The sequence below is a fragment of the Protopterus annectens genome, chromosome 13.part0 (genome assembly GCF_019279795.1).
Source record: "Protopterus annectens isolate FY-2018-M chromosome 13.part0, PAN1.0, whole genome shotgun sequence".
NCBI lineage: Eukaryota > Metazoa > Chordata > Ceratodontiformes > Protopteridae > Protopterus > Protopterus annectens.
Genome location: NC_056747.1, coordinates 1,081,920,043 through 1,081,935,847, shown reverse-complemented (window position 1 = coordinate 1,081,935,847; position 15,805 = coordinate 1,081,920,043).

Here is a 15,805-nt window from a genome sequence, read left to right as displayed (position 1 = left end):
AATGGAATGTAAACCTGAGGGCATATAGGATGAAACTGAGCATGGATAAGATAGTAGTAATGGTAGCAAATTGGGGAAATCAGAAAAAGCTGAGAATTAAGATAAAAGGGAAAATAGTAGAACAGGTGAATAGCTGCAAGTGTCTGGGAGGGGTGGTAGAGGAGATGAGAAGTCTGAATGAAGAGATCAAAGCTACAATCAGGGGGGCTGCAGCCAACTGGCATAGAGTCTCAGGTGTAGTGAATGACAGAAGAATGCAAAGAAGCTGAAAAATAAGGTGTACAAAACTGTGGTGCAACCAGTACTACTGTATGGTATAGAAACCTGGACAGTAAAGGCAGAGTAGACAAGGAAGCTACAGGTGATGGAAATGAAGTATCTGAGAAAGGTGGTAGGATGCATACTGTGGGGCAAATGAAGAAATGAAGATATAAGAACAGATGCCAAAGTAGCTCCAATTACAGAAAAGATCAAAGAGAGCATATTACAGTGGTATGGACATGTGCAGAAAAGTAGAAGACAATCTGGTGGACAAGATTTTGGACAGACAGGAAGAAGTTAAGAAGAAATGAAGATGTTCAGCAAACAGGTGGCTGGATTGTGTGAGAGAATATCTGCGACAGTTAGGCATGAGTTTTGAAGAGGCAGGAGTGTGGCATTGACTCAAGAGAGATGGAGCAGTTAACGCAATACCCTGACCCCATGTAGAAAAAATGGGAAAAAGAAGGTTGTTGATGATGATGATTGTGATGAAGTGAAGTATTGCCAGGTATTCTAGGTGAAATAGAGCAGTATATGTGTAATATATGCTAGCACAGCTAGATGGAATTTTGTAAAGAATTGTATGTCATTTCTATATCAAACTGATGTGTATAGATGCTTGTGTTGAAAAAATGTATTTGTAAAGCTGCTTATGTTAAAAATGTACCAACTTGCCTGCTGGACAGAAAAAGAAATATACATGTATTATTGTAACTGTTTAAACATGTATGTTTTAACAGATGATACTGGAAGAGAAGAGGTTAATCTCAATCCACCTAACTTTGGAAATAATTTGATATTAAATTACCTGTCTTAGTCCACAAAAATTGCATCTTACAGTTCTTAATACAGCCAGAGACAAAAGGTCTGTACCGTACTAGGAAGCTTTCTGCATTGTCTTTGAGGTGAACTGATTGCTACTCTGGAAGGGTGGAACCAGAAGTCAGATGACTAGATGTGTGTGATGTCATTCTGTAATCCCTCACTAAAAATCATATTTTAATACTAGGTGAGACTGAAGTCTCACTGTAATAACCACAAGAAGCAAAAAAAAAAAAAAAAGAAAATAAAACCACAAACCAGTGACCCAATAAAAGAAAATGTATTCGTTCTCTGACGTCTCGGCTAGTTTGCCTTCAAGAACTCTGTTTTTGTAACTTGACAAAGAACAGTCTCTCACCTACTTCATCTTGCCTTGCTCTAATAAATAACCAGGGAGTAATAATTCTTTAGATCAGTTGGGAAAACATAGTGAGATTGTTAAATATTATTTTTTTCTGTAACTGTGTGAACCAGTCCGCCTGTGTTATTTTTAACATTTCCTGTTAGTGAAACTCTGGTGTTTATTGTAAACAGATATTTAATATTTTCATGTTCTTTTATTATTTATGTTTAAATATATTTAAACTTTGCATTGTGGCTGGTCCTTTAGACAATATTTTAATCTTTGGCAGTACTCATATCTATTTGGTGACTCTGTGGCCACTCTTGAAAGCCTTACCTTGTTTATCCCACCCCTCCCCCTTCAGCCTGCAGTGTTGTATGCACTTGTTTCCATCATTTTGTATCCTCCAATACAACTCCTCCTAGTCTCACCTGCCTCACCCACTACTCCTCCCACTGTTTTACCTCACATCCTGCCTGGTGTCTATAAAGTGGTCCTACCTAACTGGACGCCATCTTTACCCTGGTCTACCCCAGGCAGCTATGCTTTTCTGACCCTAGCGATCCTGTGCCAGTAAGTTATCAGTGCTGCTATGATTTATTAGATATGCTTAGTGTCTTTTGTACTGTATTCATTCAAAAGTTTTAACGACTGGGTGTATTCTACTCCTGGCTTTAATGAAGTTTTCCTGTCTATTTGCTTCTCCAAATGTGTAATACCTCTGATTTATTAAGATATGCTTAGAATCTTTTTGAACTGTATTCATTCAAAAGTTTATCAACTGGGAGTATTCTTCTCCTGGCTTTAATGAGGTTTTCCTGTCTATTTGCTTCTACAAATGTTTTAATACCTAATGTCTAACTTTGCTTGTGCTATTTATTAATGCAAAGGCTACTAGTATTGTGCTTACGTGAGGGTGTACTGTTGCTACTGCGCTACTTGTGTACTTGCAGTGTGAACCTTGCAATCAGCTGCCATCAATCTAAATTCCCCTGGGCCAGAATTGTCCCTTCCTCTCTACTCTTTAGTAGATACAGATAAACAGGTACAGCGCTACTTGTGTTCTTACAGTGTGCATTCCAACAGGTAATAGCTTCCAACTTAATTTACATATGGGCGAGTTTCACTCCTTTTTTTCCACATTAAAGTAGCTAGAAAAGCAATAATGCGTTACTTGTGTAATCACAGTGGTCAACTTACAGTTTGCTGCTATTAATTTTATTCTTACTGTGCGCTAGAATCCCGCCTTTTCTGTTTTTATTAACTACTTATAGTTTGGTACTTGACCATTTTGAATGTGCAGTGGATACTATTGAATTACGCTTGGTCTGCAAGCACATGAATTTAAGCTTTGCACAGCTCTAGTATTTATCACTATAAGCTGTTTTAGCTTTTTATCTATAGTTTTGACCCTTTCCAAGACCTCTTATTTTTCATGTAGCATGCTTGCCTTAGAGGCATGTCTAGAGCTGGTCTTAAGTGGTTTACTCAAACACCCACATTCTTCCTAGACTAAGTTAGTCCATATTACTTCTTACTACTCTGCTACACCCGTTTTTCCCCAGCGCTCTGTTCTTTCCAGTTCCTTCTAGTGAGTTGTATCACACAAATAAAAAGCATTACTTTTAAAACAATACAAATGCAAAGTGCATGAAACCCTATATGGACAAGGCTTTGGAAAGGGAATGATCTTACTTGGAGGTTCTCTCTGTTCCCTACACCCTAATACCAGAAGGCTCACAAGTAAGCATAAATACAAGTAGCTACTCTACATGTTTCTATACCCTCTGAATGCATAAATGTCATTTTGTTTTTTCACTTTTTGTCTGTTTCACAGTATCCATTTAAGTTTTTCATCTCCTGCGCTGAATAGTTTGTTTATGCGTTTTCTGATAACTACTGCCTCTGTTTTTGAATGTCTTGTTTTTATCATTATAGAATGTGTTTAATGTAATTGTTGGTTAATAGCTCTACACTTTGTCAGTTTTTCCATATCTGCAATGTTTAGAATATTCATGTAAGACATAACATTTACAGCTTGTTAAAGTTTATTAGCATAACTAATTAGCTTAACGTATCCTTATACTTTAAAATTTGCCATCTTATCTCATTCTTCTCTCAACCCTTATTACTACTTCCAGCTCTTTAGCTAAACCCTACTCCCTGGATCTACTGATGCTCTCCTGGTGAACATGAACCTATATATACTACCTTCCACTGCCTCTTCCCCTGTTTTTCTCAAAGAATTTGGGCTTCCCACCTCTGAACCCTGCATTTAAAAGGAATCTAGAAAGTATGTGTTCCCTTGTCTAGCCTTATAGTTGATTATTGTATTCTGTTTTACATAACCTCAACTACAGTGTCGCTAATTCAGCCTGGACACATAGCAGCCTCACCCCCACTCTCCCAACTACTAGTTGCCCCCTTTCCCTTTCTGACCTGCCCACAACATAATATCCCTGGCCACCTGGAAGAATCCCTAGAAACTTCATTTTCCTTTTATTTCTCATCCCAGCTCTCCCCTGAAAAGTACTCTCTTCTGTATTTCTTTTTTTGTGTCCACTAGAGGGCACTCTAACCCTGCAACAATATTCTACCTGAATCTCGCTCTCCCCACTATGTTACTCTTACCTAATATTCCTGCTGTTTGTAACATTGCTTCTGAACCTTTCCTTTTCTCCCACACTTATATATGTTTTATTAAATTCTCAGTTTGAACATAGCCTAACCCTTTTATCACTCCTTTCACCCACCTTCACTTACCTTAAATTAGCTGCTTTTCTGATTGTTTTCTGATTGTTGTCCTTCCTTTTGTCTGTACCCGCTCCGTTTGCCCTGCGGGCTCACTCCGCTCCCCTACCCTACCCCCAATTCCCACACACCCCCAGTGGTCCTAAACTTATACTTCCTTAAGCACTCCCCCTACTTTTATTCCTCCAATCAGTCTTACACCCTCCCCCTGAACTACTTATAACCATCCACCTGCCACACCTACTTTTTCACAAGTGTCATCCATCACCTCTTGTCATTATTTCTTCTTCATCTTCCCAAATTAATTCCGTGCTACTCTCCCGTCACTATGCCTATTCTAGTAACATCATCACATTCAAAACAAATTCTCACAGTCTCAATTTTCCATTTCCTTATTGTACCCTACTTTCTAACATCCTATGAACACTGTAGCCTCGCAGAAGCTAATACTCTCTCCAGACATATTACTTTACCTTCCATAAATTCATCTCATCACTGTTTTAACTTCATATTTTCTCTCAGCTACCTCCTTACAAAATTTCATAGAAAGGTTCACATTACCTACTCCCATCATAAAGACAGAAAATCCCTACTCATTTCCCCTTAACCCTCTAACTGGTTAAAAAGATTAATCCTCTTTCTTCTAGCAGGTAACATTCAACCCAACCCAGGCCCAAACAACACTTCAACTACAAATCCTCTTTGCACTCTTCCCTCTATCTCAAATATACTAACCAAACCCCCAAACTCTCTCACTATAGCTCACCTTGACATCCGCAGTATTAAAAATAAAATTGCCCCCCTTCATGCACTACTTGACGTACACTCATTTGACATCCTTTGCTTGTCTGAAACCTGGCTTAAACCAGTAATTCAAGACAAAGAGATTATTCCCCCTGGCTACAACATCCATTGACTAGACCGCAATGTAAAAAAAGGTGGTGGAGTAGCAATCCTCTATAAATAAGGGATGCAAATCATTGCCTTACAGGATAAACCTCCCTCTGAAAGTAATGCCGAAATCCTTATATCCAAACACCAGATTAATGCCTACAAATCTATCTATATAATCTGCATATACCTACCCCCAGGCAACAACAGCAGTACCTTAGAAGAAATCCTTAACTGCCTGGCCATACACTTTCCACAAGAAACAATAGTCCTTGGGGATGTCAATATAGACTGGAATACCTGCTCTTCAGCTGACCATTCCACCCTCTTAAATCTTCATGGTTTTTCACAAACTATTCTTTCCCCCACCAGAACAAATAAACCTAGCAACAAAGAAAGCATTTTAGACTGGAACAAGAGATGCAGACTTTAGGGACGAGTGTAACTTCATGAAGGAACTGTTTTTAAAAAGAGGGTACCCTTTGGAGCTGATCCTGGACTTGGATGAAGTCCAGTCAAAAAGAAACAGGGGAATTTATTTACCCATACTTAATCAGAATACAGAATACCAGACAAACACATGTCAGGTTGTAGAAGGCACAAGTCCTTATAGTTTTATTTTCACATTTAGCTTGGATGCTAAAACAGTGACGGCTATAGTTCAGAAAAACTGGAACTTGTTTATGAATGATGTAGCACTGAGGAATAAACTCCAGAGTTACCCCACTATAGTCTATAAACGGGGACCCAATTTGAAACAGTTACTAGAGAGGAAACCAAGGAAGCTAGGAAGCTTGTTAGGTATGTCTAAGTGTAACATGTGTCGATATTGTAAACACATGGAAACAGGACATACCTTTGAGATGAGAGATAGGAGGTATAAAATTGGGGGTAAATTTAATTGTCAGAGTAAACAGGTGGTATACCTAGCAAGGTGTTCTCACTGTCCGGTCTTCTATATAGGAAAGACCGACAGAAAATTGTGAGAACGTGTGTACGAACATATATATGCTATAGGGAGACGTAAAGGAGAGTACCTTGCGAGACACATTATGGACCATCCATCCCACTGTTTTACCTTTCAAGCTATTGACCAAGTACCTATAGACAGTAGGGGGGTCCAGAGTCTTTGATTTTAGAGCGTTGGGAATTAATTTGGCAACTAAGATTAGATGCCTGTCACTATCCAGGTATAAATGAATTGAGTTCCATCATGTGTATTTTGAAACTGAAAAGTTTAAGTAGATAAACTATGGGGACTTTATGTTCTTTTACCTCCTGAGATTCAGTTTCAACAAAAAATACAAAACAAAATATACAAATACACAGTTTTTTGGATAATGATGATAGACGATAAACTTGTTACATAAAGTTTATCATAAACCAAGTTTATTACATCAACTAAAAACATTTATCATTTTTCTAAAAAAGAGTTTTTTACATTAAAATGTTAAAAATCATGTAATAATGTTTAAATATATATCTATATCTATATATATATATATATATATATATATATATATATATATATGATTTTCACAGGTTGATTAATTTTCAACCTGTTAGTTGAATATTTTGTTTTTAACTCGTGATTAATTTTGCTTTGTCTAACAAGGCAACAGGTCAATAATATTAGGTACTTTACACTATTTTTCATTCTTTGTCGATGTTAACAATGTTTTTTTATGTAAGATGCATTTTATCGAGTGATTTGTTGTTGCTATTAGGAATTATGAAACTGTAATATGCAACATGTATCATTTTAAAGTTTGTAAGGCTGGGGAGGGGTTTACAAGTGTTTCATTATGCAGTCAACCTATTAATTCATGTCTAGCAACCATGTGACAAGGAAGAGGGGAATTTAAACCCCTGTTTCCTGTATAGATCTTTTTCTGAGGAAGTCGTTTTATTTAATTCAACGAAAAGCTTTTATTGTGCTTAAATTTTACGTTATAATATATTGAATGCAACCTTCATTTTACTCAACTTGTTCATGGTGTTGGTGTTTTGCTGGTAGGCTTGCCTGAGTGGGTTTCATGGGTTTGAGTTTACAGAAGTTTATCTTTTTTCCTTGAGTTTGTGTTTAATAAATTACATCCACAATTTACAGAGGGTAATAATTTTGATAGTTTTATTCATATATTTCAAAGAGCATGTAAACAGCATAATGTTCACCTAGGGCTCTGGGTATGGGTCCTGACCCCCTTACTCTGTGGTAAAGTTGTAACTGTTGTTTTTAAATTGTCTGATATTGATTGTTTAAACTATGATAGAGTCAAGTAATGTTTACTTGGATGCTTTAATTTAACACCTGAAGCTTACAGAAAAAAAGTTTTGTGAGCATAGATGCAAGGCAGATGGAGTATGTCATTATATTGCTGGGTTAAACACTTATTTTCATAGGTGAGTGAGTGGGTGTCAGATCACCACTTTTGAAGGGTTGGTTGACCTTTTGTTGAAGGAACAAGACCATAGCACTTTGCCTGAGGACATGAGAATCTGCTTGGCAGACCGAGAGTATAACTCTGCAGATGAGCTGTGTAAAAAGGAGAATCTCTACTTAGCAAGCAGGGCATCACTGCACAGGAAGGGGTTACACAGTGCTACACATGGATATAAGGGAACCCAAGGTGGGCAGCCTAAAATCACTGCAACAGAGTCCACCAGTAACAGAGGAAGCCACTAGTTCAGGTGTACTGCCAGGATCAAGGGTTAACTGTTTTAAATGTAACCAGTGGTGCCATGTGTCATATAGATGTCCACAAATGCAAGGTGGGGAACAAAAGGTGGAGGAGCCAGCAAATGGGAATAACAGTATGCCAGTGGTAAGTTGTCTGGAGACAACAGGGGTACCAAACTGTCACCAGTGTTTATATCCAGTCTCAGTGGATGGAAAACAGGCCACTGCTATGAGTGACACAGCCTCTGACATAACCATTGTGAAGCTTACAGCGGTTAAAAAAGAACAGTACTTGTTTGGGCAGTCCACTCTAGTCAGAGCTTTAGGAGGGACCCGATCCAAATGCCTTTGGCTAGGGTTCAGCTTGACTGGGAGGGTGGAAAAGGAAGCAAGAAAGTAGGCATGTTTGAGGATATACCTACAGATTTCTTGATATGGAATTATTCTGATAATGCATTACCTTGTGTGCATGTAGTTACATGCAGTCAGGCTTGGAGACAGACATGTGGGACTGGTAGCCAGACCACACACCTGAAACCAGAGCTGGTGATGTGGATATTTCAGGGAGGGAGCTATCCTGTAGCAGTGAGCCTGAAGGTGATGTTCCTTTGGACAGAGTGACTGCAATGGCAGAGGTGAGTGGTAGTTCCCAGGTGGACAGTATGGCACCTCTATCAGAGAATACCAGACTTCCTGTGGAAGTGGAGCTGGGAAAGGTCAGAAAGATAGAGTTAAGACAGGCTCAGCTCTCGGACTCTACAATAAGAGGCTTGAGGCAGGTAGCTAGGGAGGCACCTGATCCTCAAGGAAAAGAGGAGTATGCATACTGGAACGAAGGGTTACTGTGTAGAGAGTGGACCCTGAGGGAGGGCTAGAGGATGAGGTAAAACAGCAGTTGGTAGTGCCTAGAGCCTACTGTCTGGCACTTCTAGTCATAGCCCATGACATTCCTTTTGCAGGTCATATGGGCATAAAATGTACCAAGAGACATATTATGCATAACTGTTACTGGCCTAGGAATGCAAGGGATGTAACAGGGTACTGCAGGACCTGTGAGCAGTGCCAAAATAGTAGGTAAGGTAGGAGACAAGATCAAGGCCCCTTTGATGCTTTTGCATGCGATTGAAGAGCCATTTCAGAGGGTAGCTATGGATATTGTGGGGCCTCAGAGTACCCCAAGTTACACAAGGAAGAAGTATATCCTGATGGTAGTAGATTATACTATTAGATAAAACTGAGGCAGTGTCTCTCTCCTCTATTGAGGCAGAGAAGGTGGCATATGCTTTGTTAAAGATTTTCAGCAGGGTAGGTTTCCCAAGAGAAATACTGACTGACAGAGGTACCAATTTCATGTCAGACTTGCTGGCTTGTCTGTGGAAATGCTGTGGGATGAAGCAACTGAAAACCACCCCTACCATCCCCAGACTAATGGCCTTGTGGAGAGGTTAAGCTCAACACTAAATATCATGCTATGAAGATGTGCAGACCAGTTTAAGAGAGAGTGGGACAAATATTACCCTATCTGCTATTTGCATACAAAGAGGTATACCAGGAATGAACAGGATTTTCACCCTTTGAGTTGCTGTATGGGCACAGGGTGAAGAAGCCTTTAGATTTGATTTTCAAGAGTGGAAGGGTGACTGTGTATCCCACAAAGAGTCTGTTGTGGCATATGTCCTAAACCTCAGGACAAGGCTTAGGGAGCTCATGGGCTTAGCCCAGGAGAAACTGGAAAGAGTCCAACACCAGAAAAATGTCTGGCAGGGCAGGAATGCTCAAACCCAAGAGTATTCTGTGGGACAGCATGTTATGGTTCTCATTTCTGTCAGACATAATAAGCTGCAGGCAGCTTGAGAGGGACCCTTCAAAGTGGTGAGGAAGTTCAGTGATGCTATCTACATGGTAGAACTGCTTGTCAGGAGGCAGGGCCACAAACTGTACCATGTTAACATGATGAAACCTCACCATGATAGAGAGGCACTTGTGATAAATATTTGCAGTAGGAGGTAGGAGGTGTCTGAGGGGATCTATGGCTACATTGAGCCAGCTAGCAAAATGCCAAGTTATTAAGGTGGAGTCTAGATTTGCACACATATGACAGACAGTGCAGCAATGTAGTGGGGTCAGCAATACCAATGTAGATGGGTTGAAAATAAAAGAAATCCCAGCGAAACAACAAATTTGTAAATCACCAAACAGTGACAATGAGCGCCAGGAATCAGGATACTGTGCTGGAAACACTTAGTTTATTAAAATAAAAATAGTTAAGCGCTTTCTACAGTACTTAGTCTGTCTTCATCAGAACAACATACAATAAAATTCTTAGACTTATATATCACAAATAATCTGAAAACCCGCCCTAAGTAACAATTAATCAATTAAGTCAATTGTTTGACAATAATGCCAATACACATTTTTAAACGCAGCATAAACTACTTTCTGCTAAGGAAACTGAAAATGTAAACATGTGCCTTCTGTGCAGAACCATACTAATATAAACAACTATATAAATGCAGATATATCAACAATATGTACAAGACTAAACAAATTTCCTACATTATTAAAAATTTAAACATCTAATTGCATATATATTCTTCATGTAAAAATTGTTCAGTACTTAGTTTGTAATAAAATGTATTCCAAAGGGAATACAAGAAAAACACTTTATACAGACACTATGTAAAATATATACAATATATGCCAACATATGTATCATAATACTAATAAGAAAAATGTTTTAAAAAATACATACTATTAAAGAATATATATTGTTAAAAAATCTAAACACATTCTTAGAATAGCCCTCCAACTATATTTAAAATGACAACAATTGTGTAAAATATGCTGGAAAGGTATAATATATTGCACAATAAAATTCAACTAAACCCTAACCAAGGGCTTAGTGGGGATCATTTCATTAAGGCCGGGGGGGGTGGCTGCATCCAACCTGATCTGCCACCTGATCTCCCTTTCCCCCACCGTAGCCTTTATATTACCCCCTCTAGGGTTGGGGGTGATAACGTCCAAAATCGCAAATTTGAACATCTTACACTGTGGACTATTAATGAGGTGTCTGGATAATGCATTGTTAATATCACACTTCCTCATACAGTATATGTGATCATATATTCTATTCTTCAAACTGCGGTCTGTCTTCCCCACATAATAACTCATACAGGTTTGACAAACACTTAAATATATAACATGTTTAGTTGAACAATTACCGTTAGAGAACCAAATCTTACTCTTTAAACAGTTCTTCAGAATAATACTAGGTGTATCCATAATGTATTTGCAATAATTACATTGGCCACATCTTCTAGTACCTGTCCTCTGCACTTTGGTGTTATGTTGGAAATTTGATTTTATTTCTATTATTCTTTTCAGATTATTTCCTGTTTTATAGACAAAATGTGGTCTGTCAGTAATCTTACTTTTGATGGTCTGATCACTAGTCATGATGTTCCAGTTTGTTGTAATAATGTTCTTAACCTCACTGGAATGTTTACCATATTGGATAATACATGATCTAGTGTATGTATTGTTGGTCACTGTCCCAACAGTCTTGTTTATCTTATTTGTCTTATTGTCACCTGTGGGCAAAGACTTAGAAATGCCCACCCCCAACAGTGGTTTATATTTTAGTCCCCATTCTTTTTTAACATAACCTGTAATGTCATTCACCATCTTAAGTGGGTACCCCTTATCCAAAAATAGCTGCCCAATGTAATCCAATTCTTTATCCACACTATGTCTCTCAGTGGTCATACTGGCAGCCCGAATGCACTGCCCCTTAATAATGCCCCTCTTAGTATTGTATGTGTGTGCACTGCTGTAATGTAAATAACCATTACTAAAAGTATCTTTTCTGTGGATACGGGAGTGAAATTCATTGTCCTTGCTGTATATAAGGACATCAAGATAATTTATACCATGTGTATCATATTGGTGGGTGAATTTAAGATAATCCGTGGTGTTATTGATGTAACTAATGAATTCCTGCAACACCTGTATTTCACCCTCCCAAAGGATAAAGATGTCGTCCAAATAACGGACATATTTTTCTTATTAGTATTATGATACATATGTTGGCATATATTGTATATATTTTACATAGTGCCTGTATAAAGTGTTTTTCTTGTATTCCCTTTGGAATACATTTTATTACACACCAAGTACTGAATAATTTTTATAGGAAGAATATATATGTAATTAGATATTCAAGTTTTTAATAATGTAGGAAATTTGTTAAGTCTTGTACATATTGTTGATATATCTGCATTTATATAGTTGTTTATATTAGTATGGTTCTGCACAGAAGGCATATTTTTACATTTTCAGTTTCCTTAGCAGAAAGTAGTTTATGCTGCATTTAAAAATGTGTATTGGCATTATTGTCAAACAATTAACTTAATTGATTAATTGTTACTTAGGGCGGGTTTTCAGAGTATTTGTGATATATAAGTCTAATAATTTTATTGTATGTTGTTCTGATGAAGACAGACTAAGTACTGTAGAAAGCGCTTAACTATTTTTATTTCAATAAACTAAGTGTTTCCAGCACAGTATCCTGATTCCTGGCGCTCATTGTCACTGTTTGGTGATTTACAAATGTAGATGGGTTCTTAAGATAGGGCATGTGTTAAGGTATTCCCAGACAGGCCCATTCCTGTTAAGCAATGTTTCTCAAGGGTCACTTGAAAAGCTAGCTTGAGTCTTCAAATGGGAGAGAGTTGTGACAATGTGAGGTATTGCCAACTATGCCAGGAGAAGTAAGGCAGTGGATGTGTAACATATGCCAGCACAGCTAGCTGGAATTTTGTAAAGAATTATACGTCATTTGTATATCTGATTGTACAGATGCTTTTGTTGAAAAATGTATTTGTAAAGCTGCTTGTGTTAAAAATGTACTGACAGTGTGCCTATTAGACAGAAAAAGAAATATACATGTACTATTGCAACTGTTTAAATTTATATGTTTTAACAGAGAATACTGGAAAAGAAGAGGTGAATCTCAATCCACCTAACTTTGTAAATAATTTGAAATTAAATTACCTGGCTTAGGACATAAAGATTGGATCTTACAGTTCTCAATAGGGCCAGAAACAAAAAGTCTGTACTAGGAAGCTTTCTGTATTGTCTTTGGGGTGAACCAAATGCTACTCTGGAAGGGTGGAGGTTTGAAATTGATTTGTGACTTCCAGGAGCTACAGCAGATCTTAGCAAGGCTCTGTATGTGTGTATTATTGACACATATGTGTTAAATCTTGACAACTTTTAGCCAAAGGGGGTAGCATGGGAAGAATTCAGATGACCAGATGTATGTGATGTCATTCTGTAATCCATCACTAAAAATATATTTTAATACAAGGTGAGTCTGAAGTCTCATTGCACTCTGTTTTTGTAAACTGGCAAAGAAGGATATCTCACCTACTTCATCTTGCCTTGCTCTAATAAGTAACCAGGGAATAATAATGCTTTAGATCAGTCAGAAAAATGTAGTGAGATTAGTTAAGTATTGTTTTTTTTCTGTAACTGTGTGAACCTGTCCACCTGTGTTATTTTTAATATTTCCTGTGATTGAAACTCTGGTATGTATTTTAAATAGATATTTAATATTTTCTTGTTCTTTTATTATAGTATTAAATATATTTAACGTTTTCATTGTGGCTGGTCCTATAGAGAATAGTTTAACCTCTAAGAGTACTCATATCTATTTGGTGACTCTGTGGCCGCTCCTGATAGCCTTACTGCATTGGTCAAAACACTACCATTTGTTCTAATAGTAATTTCCCTCAGTATAATTGGGTACCCTTGTAAGAGCCTTAGAATAGCTGGTTTTGGAGTGTCTGGTGGCAGTAACTACCCTGTAGTCTGGGCAGAAGGGGTCATAGCTAGTAAATCTGTGCCACCCTTTCCCAGGTGTGTGTGTGTGTGTGTGTGTGTGTGTGTGTGTGTGTGTGTGTGTGTGTGTGTGTGTGTGTGTGTGTGTGTGTGTGTGTGTGTGTGTGTGTGTGTGTGTGTGTGTGTGTGTGTGTGTGTGTGTGTGTGCACAAATCAAATCTCCAGGAGTGTGTCAGCTGTTTGTAGCAGGGACACGGAGCATTGGTTTCACAGAGAGAGTGGTGGAAGACTTGGCTTGGACACTCGGCTGAGGAGTCTTATTGGAAACCTGGAGGAAAACAGAGAGAGAGAAACCAAGACACCAAACTGAGTGTGTTCCCTGTGTACTCTTAAGGGAAATTGTGTTTGATGCAGAAAACAGCATCTGGAAATAATGGGTGTATCTTTTTTTGTTAACGTCCATCTCCAGTATCAGTGGTGAGTATTCAGGCTTCTTGATTTCTGGCCCACAGAGGGGATGCCACAAAGATGATGATAAATATAAGGTTAGGTTAGATATCCAGAAAACAAAACAGTACTGCAAGTCTACCAAATTGTTATGTTTAGTTTTTATTTAGACATTGTTGACTGGATTCAGTATACTAACGTACTGAAGCCATAAAAGAAGGTAGAGAGCTCAATAGTGACCTTGTAAGCTGACAATCATACAAGAGAGACCAAACACCACTACCTATAGTTAGAAGAATCATTGTCAAAAGCAGGTAGTAAGAAATTTTCTCTTAAGAAACAAATCCAGGCATTCACAAAGATTGCTATTGCAGACTTTACAGTAAAACATGCCCTGTTACTATGATGTGGTATTTTTCAGTTCAAAAACACATTAGCCACAATGAAGAAATACCTCATTATGGGCTAATTTGCATGTCTCTGAATTACATTACATACTATCAAGTGCAGATCAACACTTTCTGTTCTATGGAACAATGATGGTGGCCACATCATGAAAACAATACCTGCCGTTATAGACTATGCTTTTTGGTTGTACAGACAAACACACAGTAAGCACACACACACATACACACACACCATTTACCCCATACCTGTCCCTGTTGCCAGATCATTCACGATATTTCCTTTTCCCCTCCCCATATAATTCAGGGGTGATTACAGTCAGTCCATAATGCCAAACATTTGAATTTTGCACATCATATCCTTCAGTAAATTCATTCTAAGGCAAAAGCTTATGAGGTTGGGACATATGCCTAGCATTTCCTCTCTGTCCCTCTTGAAAGTGAAAATATCTTGCTGACCCTTGCCTTAAATCCATATGTAAAATTACCTGCTGTACTAATGTGTCATTTAGTACAGTAGGCTAATGCAGAGACTTCATATGTCAAGGGTGCATGGTTGATATCCCTTTTCCCGTTATGTTTTTTTTTTTTTTATATATATATATTTTTAAGCAACTCCCTGGTGTCTGGTCTTCCCCTTACATACACTCATGCAAACACCATGCTCATGCAGACACCTCCCAATCCTACCTGACTACTAAACCCCCAACACTTAACTCTAATGCAATGGGCAATATGGCATTTTAGCTGGGTTCATTACTGTGATATGCAAGGAGCAGCCATGCTAATCTACATGTAATCTGCATGTTGATGACATCCTCCAAGACAATTCCAGGTGAGACTGCACACATGGCTAATTAGCATACGACTGTCTCTTGAACTGCTTCATCAGCATGTAGCACAGCCATGGGGACAGCCCAATGAGGTGCTACACATCTTTGTGCAGAATCAGTGCATTACGGCTATCTTTGAATTTAAAAACGTTACTACAGACACAGTCTGACTCTTATGAATTCAGCAAAAAAGGAGTATTCTCAAACAAGTCTGGGAACACTAATCTCATAGAAGATGCTATAGACACAACAGATGGAATGAAGGTTATACTGGGAACTTATGAATCAAAACAGTTTATAAGATAAAAACTTCAAAAGATGTCCAAGCATAAAGGGAAAGAAGAGTCAGAAAGTGAATACAGCAGCCCAGGTTACATGTAGATTAGTGCTAATTCCTAAACATGATACAAGCATTAAATTCTGTAAGTCTAAAAATTTGATAGCTGTCCCATAATGAGAAATAACAAATTGACAAAGAATGTAGGAAAGACCAGGTACTATAAACATAAAATTTGATGAAGGGAAACTG